At 41.6% G+C, this 10,146-nt stretch overlaps 1 non-coding gene across 1 annotated transcript; it reads left to right on the top strand.

Moving 5' to 3' along the window:
* On the top strand, positions 1-164 carry LOC138084861 (U1 spliceosomal RNA). The gene has a single exon (XR_011145268.1). It is a non-coding gene; the product is annotated as a U1 spliceosomal RNA (small nuclear RNA).
* The last annotated feature ends 9,982 nt before the right edge of the window (positions 165-10,146 follow it).

The raw sequence follows: 10,146 nt of genomic DNA, 5'->3' as shown, positions 1-10,146 counted from the left end.
ATACTTACCTGGCAGGGGAGATACCATGATCACGAAGGTGGTTTTCCCAGGGCGAGGCTTATCCATTGCACTCCGGATGTGCTGACCCCTGCGATTTCCCCAAATGTGGGAAACTCGACTGCATAATTTGTGGTAGTGGGGGACTGCGTTCGCGCTCTCCCCTGTTTCGTTTTTGTTAAAGAGAAGTTGCCAGTTTTTCTGTGGGTAGAATATATAGTAGTGTGGTTTAATTTATACTAAGCGACGTTGGTTTAGTTCTAGTCAGTCATGGCTGGATTGTTTACGACCCCGTGGTGATGCTATTGAGCCATCTCATTCTGGGTCGTCCCTTTTTCTTCCTGCCCCAAATCCCTCCTAGCATCAGAGTCTTTTCCAATGAGTCAACGCTTCTCATGAGGTGGCCCAAGTACTGGAGTTTCAGTTTTAAGCATCATTCCTTCCAAAGAAATCCCAGTGGTCATCTTCTTGCAGTCCAAGGGACTCTCAAGAGTTTTCTCCAACACCACAGTTCAAAAGCATCAATTTTTCGGCGCTCTGCCTTCTTCACAGCCCAACTCTCACATCCATAGGTGACCATAGGAAAAACCATAGCCTCGAGTAGACGGACCTTAGTCGGCAAAGTAATGTCTCTGCTTTTGAATATGCTATCTAGGTTGGTCATAACTTTTCTTCCAAAAAGTAAGCATCTTTTAATTTCATGGCTGCAATCACCATCTGCGGTGATTTTGGAGCCCCCAAAAATAAAGTCTGACACTGTTTCCCCATCTATTTCCCATGAAGTGATGGGACCGGATGCTATGATCTTCATTTTCTGAATGTTGAGCTTTAAGCCAACTTTTTCGCTCTCCTCTTTCCCTTTCATCAAGAGGCTTTTTAGCTCCTCTTCACTTTCTGCTATAAGGGTGGTGTCATCTGCATATCTGAGGTGATTGATATTTCTCCTGGCAATCTTGATTCCAGCTTGTGTTTCTTCCAGTCCAGCGTTTCCCATTATTCTGCATATAAGTTAAATAAGCAGGGTGACAATATACAGCCTTGACGTACTCCTTTTCCTATTTGAAACCAGTCTGTTGTTCCATGTCCAGTTCTAACTGTTGCTTCCTGACCTGCATACAGATTTCTCAAGAGAAAGGAAAGTCTTAAAAAGCAGTGTTGAGGTGTACGGGTGGATAGTGTAGATCTAGGTATATTTTCGGGGAAGGCAGTGGCACTCCACTCCAGCACTCTTGTCTGGAAAATCCTGTGGACAAAGGAGCCTGGTGGGCCGCAGTCCGTGGGGTCGCTGAGAGTTGGACACACTGAGCGACTTCCCTTTCACTTTTCACTTTCATGCAAAATGGCAACCCACTCCAGTGTTCTTGCCTGGAGAATCCCAGGGACGGGGGGCCTCGTGGGCTGCTGTCTGTGGGGTCGCACAGAGTCGGACACGACTGAAGCGACTTAGCAGCAGCAGCAGCAGGTATATTTTATGCTTTATGGCTTGAACTTTGATTTTGCCTTTATTTTCAGAATATCGCGCTTAGTCTCTCAGCCTGTTTGACTCTTTGTGACCCTGTCAGGCTCTTTTGTCCATGGGATTTTCCAGCTGAGAATACAGGAATGCGTTGCCATTTTTTCCCCCAGGGGATCTTGCCCACCCAGGAATCAAACAAGGGTCTCCTGCATTGCAGGTGGATTCTTTACCAGCTGAGCTAAGTGGCTTGATGTATGTGGCATCAAGTAGCAGTGAAGTGAACGTTAATCTTGCTTCTTTTCTGATTTTTACCGCTGGTAGAAAAAGAGGATTAATGTTTATTTCTGACTGCTCCGTTGTTCTCTTAGGTCAGTTTGAAATCTGGATTTTTGAGGCTGTTGAAATATCCTCATAAGTAGCCATTTTTCTCTCCAGCACAGTCAAAATTTGGGACTTGTATACTGTTTTAGGGGGCTCTTATGTTAATCCTTTCTACTTCAGAAAGTTAAATTGAACAGATTGGTTTCTTCTTTATTACCTAAGGAATGCTACATCTGGATTGAATGTGGGTATTTCTAAAGGTCCCCAACCAGTGTCTTTGAGAACCTGTTCTGTTGCTGAAAACTAGAATGTGTCTGCAGGCAACCGACTCCTGTATATGCTGCTGATTGACTGCATTTCATTTTCAGGATACGGTATATTCTGGTTCTGCCTAGTTTCCCAATGTAGCTATTTAGATTTCTAGTGACCTTCACACTCGTGCTTACCTGTCTTGCAGAAGCAGTTCCTGCTGCTTCTGTCCTAGAACAGATCTTGTCCATCTGTATTTAGTCCCTTCCTGACCTTTAGCAATGGGACAGGGTAATTTACAGTGTCTCCAGGGGCCTGATACATAAAAATATGATTTCTCACTTGGCTTCTAAGTTTAAGTACTCACCTGGTAATTAACAATAGTCACCTGAGTTCTGGAGCCTTTGTTTGAAAGGGAACACGAGAGACACAAAGTACATATATTTTGCAGCATGTTTTAAAAATTTGTATCAAAATAACACATATATTTCAAATAGTTCTTTTAGGTTTTTTATTTTTAAATTTATTTTTATTATTTAAAATTTTTATTTATTTGTTTTTGGTTATGGTGGGTCTTCATTGCTGCACTGGGGCTTTCTCTAGTTGCTGCCAGACCGGCTACTCTTCACTGCGGTGCGAGGGCTTCCCATTGATGGATTCTTAGCCTCTGTACCACCAGGAAGTCCAGTCCTTTTAGGTTTCTAAACTGAGTTCTTCTGCTTCTTCCCGTTCTCCAGGTCCCCTTCAAAGGGAGACACTTTCCACTCTAAAAACAACTAAAATTTTATTCTTGTGACATTTATGAACCTCTTTGTTTCTAAACTAGTGTGCAGGATATTATTCTGTAATGCAGGGGTCTCCCCTTCCCTGGACCTACAGAAGGAGGTGATTGGTGAGCAAGCAAAGCTTCATTTGCCCGCTCCCTATTGCTCTCATTACCGCCTGAACCATCCCCACACAACCCCGCAATCTCCCCAACCCCGGTCTGTGTAAAAATTTTCTTCCATGAAACCAGTCCCTGGTATCAGAAAGGTTGCGGGCCTCTGCTTTAATGCATCCGTTCTTTTTTTTTTTCCAACTAGTACCGAGTGGCCAAAATGTGTTCTGATGTTATTATTACTTAATGTAATACATTGTAACTGTGCAGTTGGGAAAACGATTTCTTTTTTTTAATTAAACTTTTTATTTTGTATTATAGTATGGCCAGGTAACAATTTTGTTTTATTTATTTTAATTGGAGGCTAATTACTTTACAGTATAGTAGTGAGTTTTGCCATACATTGACATGAATCAGCCATGGGTGTACATGGTGTGTCCCCCATCCTGAACCTCCCTCCCACCTCCCTCCCCATCCCATCCCTCAGGGTCATCCCAGTGCACCAGCCCTGAGCACCCTGTCTCATGCATCAAACATGGACTGGCGATCTGTTTCACATGTAATATACATGCTTCAATGCTATTTTTGACATTGTCTATGTTTGATAATGGTAAATAAAGATTTAGATCTCTTGCACCACCATTTCTTCTCTATTTTTCCTAATATAGTTTAAAAACCATTTGGTTAAATCAGTATTCAGTTTATATTATTCTTAGGCAAACATTATTCTCAGCAGAGCATTGTCATTGAATATCATTGTTTCCTTTAATTTTATTGTTCTTCTGGTTAGTTTTTTTTTTTTTTTCTTTTCCTTCTTTTTCTTTTCTGTTTCAAGGCATGCAGGATCTTAGTTCTGCCACCTGGGATTGAACCCGTGTCCCCTGCCGTGGAAGCACAGAATCCTAACCACTGGACTGCAGTGGTGGTGGTGGATTAGTTACTACGTCGTGTCCAACTTTTGCGACCTTGTGGACTATAGCCTGCCAGGCTTCTCTGTCCATGGGATTTTCCAGACAAGAATACTGGAGTGGGTTGCCATTATAGCCTCTTGTTTTCCACAAGGCCAATCATATCAAGTAATCTTATTAGTTTAAATGTTGTTTTGTTTTGTTTTTCCTGGAGGTCTATCTACTTCTGTTTTTCCTCTACCTAAACCCATTGTTCTTTCAGACTGTTGCATAGGTGAAATAGTATCAAATTCTACTGGTTGGAGTTAAAATTTTCTTCATGATTTCAAAGGCATCACTTTTTGACTTAAAACGTCTGGAAGCTATTGAGAAGAATTTCTGATTCTTTACGCTATTTATGTGATATGTGTGATTGATCTTTTCATTCTTGGAAAAAATGAATTATCTCTTTATTTTCATTTTTCTGTAATTTCCTAATTTTGTGCCTTAGTGTATCTTACAGCCATTCATTGTATGGGGCACTTAATGAAAGCCCTTTCGACCTTTAGAAAGCCTTTCTGTGTTGGGAAGTTGTCTTGAATTTTTTCTTTGGTGATTTCCTCCCCTTGGTTTTTAATTTTTCAAAAACTTTCCATATTGGATATTAGAACTCCTACAGTCATCCTCAGATTAGGGAAAAAAATGTATCTGTTTTATATACATATGTATATAAAACATATATATTCATCTTTTTTGCTGAACCTGTGTATTCAGTTTTTTATTTCTTCAATCATATCTTTAGGACCTCTTTTTTCTTTTGTTCTAAGTTTCTGCTTTATATAGCTTCTTTTTTCTATGTTTTTTTTCCTCTGGCTGTGCTGGGTCTCTGTTGCTTTGCACGGGCTTTCTCTAGTTGTGGTGAGCCGGGGCTGCTCTGCCTTGTGGCGCTCCGGTTTCTCATTGCAGCAGCTTCTCTCGTGGAGCACGGGCTCTAGGGCACTCAGGCTCAGTGGTTGCGGCCCATGGACTGTAGTTGCTCCAAGGCATGTGAGATCTTGCCAGGCCAGGGACTGAACCTGTGTCCCCTGCACTGGCAGGTGGATTGGTATCCACTGGGCCACTAGGGAAGTCCAGCATGGCTTCTGATACTTGTTTTTCTGATGCAAAATCTTCTTTTATATCTCTGAAGATTTTAATGATTATTTTTTATTTTCTTTTTAAGTTTTCTTCTTTTTGCATAGCCTGTCTCCGCCATATTGTCTTCCTTTGGTTGGTTGGCGGAGCTGCTGTTACAGTTGTCTCCTTGTGTTAACAAATAGGGGGCTGGCTGGAAGCTCTGAGTGCCAAGGTGAGGCTGTATGGTCTCTCTGCTTCCCTGCAGAGTGATCTCCCTACACCTTTGTAGGGGACGCTCATGTCGACATCTTTGGGACTTTCTTCTAGGGTGTTTACATTTCTCAGAGGAACCTTTCAGTATCCTGGAAGGTAAAGGCTTAGTTGCCAGTGTTCTGGAAACCAAATGAAGGATGAGAGGGAGGAGGTGTCAGCATTCTGCCTTTGGAATGCATATGTACATCCTCTTTTCAGTAACTGTTTGAACTTTTACCTGAGTTTCAAGACTTCTCCAGAGAGCCTCAGATGTACCTTCTTCCATTATCACCACTCTGAATGGTGCCAACGTGGGCTGGTTATCCAGCAGCATGTGAGAGAGAAGTCTGGCCATCTCTTCTGAAACAGCTTTCCATCAGCTTGGTTTATCTCCATTTCACCTAGCTCTGGAGGCTCTGATACTGTTAAATCTGGAGTGTTTTGAGTATTGAGTATTTTGCAGTCTCAACTGGGTATTCTGCAGTATCAATTGGGTTAGTTTTCAGCTTTATCTAGAACTGGCTTAAGAGTTGGGGGTTCCTGGTCTAGTTCAGTTATTTCTCATTTGTAACTGTCAAAAATATGTCGCTGTTGTCCCTTCTGTCCTCTCCATTCTTGAAAACTGTTGCCTTTTAAAAATTGCTTTTTTGCAGTTTCCATGGGATTTTGAGAGAGAGTGAAATTTATAGATATTCAATATACCATCTCTTCCTAGAACCCAGAATTATTTACAGTAGAAAAACTGAACCAACTTAAATGTCCAGCAACAGAGGAATGATTGTATGAGTTATAATGCAGTCATAAGATGGACTGTTATGAAGAAATTTTATGCTTTCTATAAGCTTTTAATGACTGTTTGAAGTTAATGGGTAAAGTAATACACACAGTAGTTACATGTTGTATTATTTCGCTGTTTTTTTTCTTTTTATTTGGCTGAGTGGCTTGTTTAGTTCCCCAACCAGAGATGGAACCCAGGGCCTCTAAAGTGGAAGTACAGAGTCTGAACCACCAGGGAATTCGCGTATTTCAACTATTTTAAAAGAAACAAACAAGAAAAACCCTGATCTAGAGGCATGCAGTCTAGTCGGTGAAGTAGCTCTGAATGCCAGGCAGAGAAAAAGTGAGGCAGTAATATAGGTACAGGGCTTCCCTGGTGGTTCAGTGGTAAAGAACCCACCTTCAATGCAGGAGACGTGAGTTCGATCCTGGGTTGGAGTAGGAACTGGCAGCCCAGTCCAGTATTCTTGCCTGGAAAATCCCATGGACAAAGGAGCCTGGCAGACTACAGTTCATGGGGTTGCAAAAGAGCTGGACACGACTGAGTGACTGAACAACAATATAGGCACGGACTAGACTATGCTCAGGGTCACAAAGAGGTATTATTGTGTCCTAAAATTGACTGACAGAAACCAGGCCAACCTCTCTTTCACCTCCCAAGTGATTTTACCAGGGTTATATTGCTGTTTAGTAGTTTTGGTAGCTGCTTTGCACACTATTTATGTCAGTCTCGTTAGCTCCGTGGACGAGCGAGGATAAAGAAGTAGGCTCCAGTGACTGAGGCAGTGTTGGCCCATAGCCTAATGTAAAAAACTTCACACAGGCACAAAATAGAGAGACGGAAGTCTGAAGAGACATTTTCTCTGAGTTGTGGTGGAGTTGTTTGTCCTACTGGGGATAGATGTTTTCCTTTGTTCATGGGATCTCCCTGGCAAGAATACTGGAGTGGGTAGCCATTTCCTTCTCCAGGGGATCTTCCCAACCCAGGGATCAAACCCCGATCTCCTGCATTGCAGATGGATTCTTTACCATCTGAGCCACCAAGGGAGCCCCTTAACTTTGCTAGAGTATGAAAACAATCTTTGTGCTTTTATATTTCCCCTTTAAAAAAAAGAAAGAAAACATATCAGAACCTAAGCTGATCCATTGGGTTGCAAAGAACGACTGAGTGACTAACTGAACTGAAGGCTGATCCATTCAAAATTGTCATTTCAGACCTGAAACCAAAAAGCTCCTAGAAAAAAACATAGGCAGAACACCCTTTGGCATAAATCATAGTGATGTTTTTAAGATCTGACTCCTAAGGCAAAAGAAACAAAAGCAAGAATAAATAAATGGGACCTAACTAAGCTTACAGACTTCTGCACAGCAAAGGAAACCATCAGCTATTAAAACAAAAAGACAACCTAATGAATAGGAGAAAGTATTTACAAATAATGTGACTGATAAAAGGTTAGTATCCAAAATATATATAAGCAGCTCATATAACTCATATCAAAAAACAAACCTAATTTAAAAATGAGCAGAAGACCTGAATAGATATTTTTCCGAGGAAGATAACACAGATCAGCTCAATGTTGCTAATCATCAGAGAAATGCAGATCAAAATCACAATGATTTTCACAGTTGTCAGAATGGTTATCATCAAAAAGACTACAAATAACAAATGTTGGGGAGAATGTGGAGAAAAGAGAACCCTTGGACACCTTTAATGAGAATGTAAATTGGTGCATCCACTGTGGAAGATAGAGGGTCCTCAAAACGTTAAAAATAGAACTACTATATGATAGAGCAATTCCATTCCTCAGTATATATCCAAAGAAAATGAAAACACTAATTCAAAAAGATAGCATGCACCCCAATGTTCATAACAGCATTATTTACAGTAGCTAATATATAGAAGCAACTTAAGTGTCTATCAACAGATGATGGATAAAGATTTATATATTTGTATCTATATAGATATAGATATATACACACACAATGGAATATTAATGAAACATAAAAAAGAATGAAATTCTGCAATTTGCAACAACATAGATAGACCTAGAGTATACAATGCTAGTGAAGTAAATCCAATGGAGAATGACAAATACTCTGTTATCACTTATATGTGGAATCTGAAAAAATAAACTAGTGTATATAACAGAAAGGAAGCAGACTCACAGACACAGAGAAAAAACTAGTGGTTACCAGTGGGAGAGGGAAGGAGGGAGGGGCAAGATAGGTATAGATGCGAGTACAAATTCATATGTATAAAATAAAGAAGGATAAATTGTATGGCACAGGGGCAATATAGCCACTATTTTGTAATAATCTTTATTGTTAGGCTTCCCTGATAGGTCAGCTGGTGAAGAATCCACCTGCAATGCAGGAGACCCCAGTTCTATTCCTGGGTCGGGAAGATCCCCTGGAGAAGGCTTGGGCTACCCTCTCCGGTATTCTTGGGCTTCCTTTGTGGCTCAGCTGATAAAGAATCTGCCTCCAATGCGGGAGACCTGGGTTCGATGCCTGGTTGGGAAGATCCCATGGAGAAGGGAAAGGCTACCCACTCCAGTATTCTGGCCTAGAGAATTCCATGGACTGTATAGTCCAAGGGTCACAAAAAAGTCAGACACAACTGAACGACTTCCACTTTCCTTTTTGTTGTTCAGTCACTCAGTCGTGTCTGACTCTTTACGACCCCATGGATTGCAGAACCACAGGCTTCCCTGTCCATCACCAACTCCTGGAGCCTGTTCAAACTCATGTCCGTTGAGTCAGTGATGCCATCTAGCCAGCTCATCCTGTGTCATCTCCTTGTCCTATCCTCAATCTTTCCCAGCATCAGGGTCTTTTCTAATGAGTCAGTTATTTGCATCAGGTGGCCAAAGTATTGGAGTTTCAGCTTCAGCATCCGTCCTTCTAATGAATAATCAGGACTGATTTCCTTTAGGATTCACTGGTTGGATCTCCTTGCTGTCCAAGGGATTCTCAAGAGTCTTCTCCAGCACCACAGTTCGAAGGCATCAATTCTTCGGCACTCAGCCTTTTTTATTGTCCTGCTCCCACATCCGTACATGACTACTGGAAAAACCATGGCTTTGACTACATGGACCTTTGTAGGCAAAGTAATGTCTCTCTTTTCAATATGCTGTTTAGGTTTGTCATAACTTTTCTTCCAAGGAGCAAGCATCTTTTCATTTCATAGCTGCAGTCACCGCCCACAGTGATTTTGGAGTCCAAGAAACTGGAATATAATCTATAAAAATATTGAATCACTGTGTTGTACACCTGAAATTAATATAATACTATAAAGCACCTATTTGTTGTTGTTCAGTCACTAAGTTCTGTCCAACTCTTTGCAACCCCATGGACAGCAGCATGCCAGACCTCCCTGATCCTCACTATCTCCTGGAGTTTGCCCAAGTTCATGTCCATTGACTCCGTGATGTTATCCAACCCTCTCATCCTCTACTGGCCTCTTCTCCTTTTGTCTTCGATCTTTCCCAGCATCAGGGTCTTTTCCAGTGAGTTAGTTGCATGCGTCAGGTGGCTAAAGTACTGGAGCTTCAGATTTAGCGTCAGTCCTTCCAATGAATCTTCAGGGTTGATCTCCTTCTTGCAGTCCAAGGGACCCTCAAGAGTCTTCTCCAACACCACAGTTCAAAAGCATCAATTCGTCAGCGCTCAGCCTTCTTTATAGTCCAACTCTCACAGCCGTACATGACCACTGGAAAACCAATAGCTCTGACTAGACAGACCTTTGATGGCAACGTGATGTCTCTGCTTTTTAATACGTTGTCTAGGTTGGTCATAGCTTTTCTTCCAAGGAGCAGCTGTCTTTTAATTTTGTGACTGCAGTCACCATCCGTGTGATTTTGGAGCCCAAGAAAACAAACTCTGTTACTGTTTCCATTTTTCCCCCCATCTATTTGCCATGAAGTGGTGGGACTGGATGCCATGATCTTAGTTTTTTGAATGTTGAGTTTTAAGCCAGCTTTTTAATTTTATCACCTTCATCACCTTAAGTTCCTCTTTGCTTCCTGACGTTAGGGTGGTGTCATCTGCATATCTAAGGTTGTTGATATTTCTCCTGGCAATCTTGATTCCAGATTGAGCTTCATTCAGCCTGGCATTTCGAATGATGTACTCTGTGTACACGTACAGATGGTAAAGAATCTGCCTGCAATGTGGGAGACCCAGGTTCGATTCCTGGGTTGGGAAGATCTCCC

This window comes from Capricornis sumatraensis, chromosome 8, assembly GCF_032405125.1.
Source record: "Capricornis sumatraensis isolate serow.1 chromosome 8, serow.2, whole genome shotgun sequence".
Taxonomy (NCBI): domain Eukaryota; kingdom Metazoa; phylum Chordata; class Mammalia; order Artiodactyla; family Bovidae; genus Capricornis; species Capricornis sumatraensis.
This window is presented reverse-complemented; position numbering and strand designations above follow the sequence as displayed.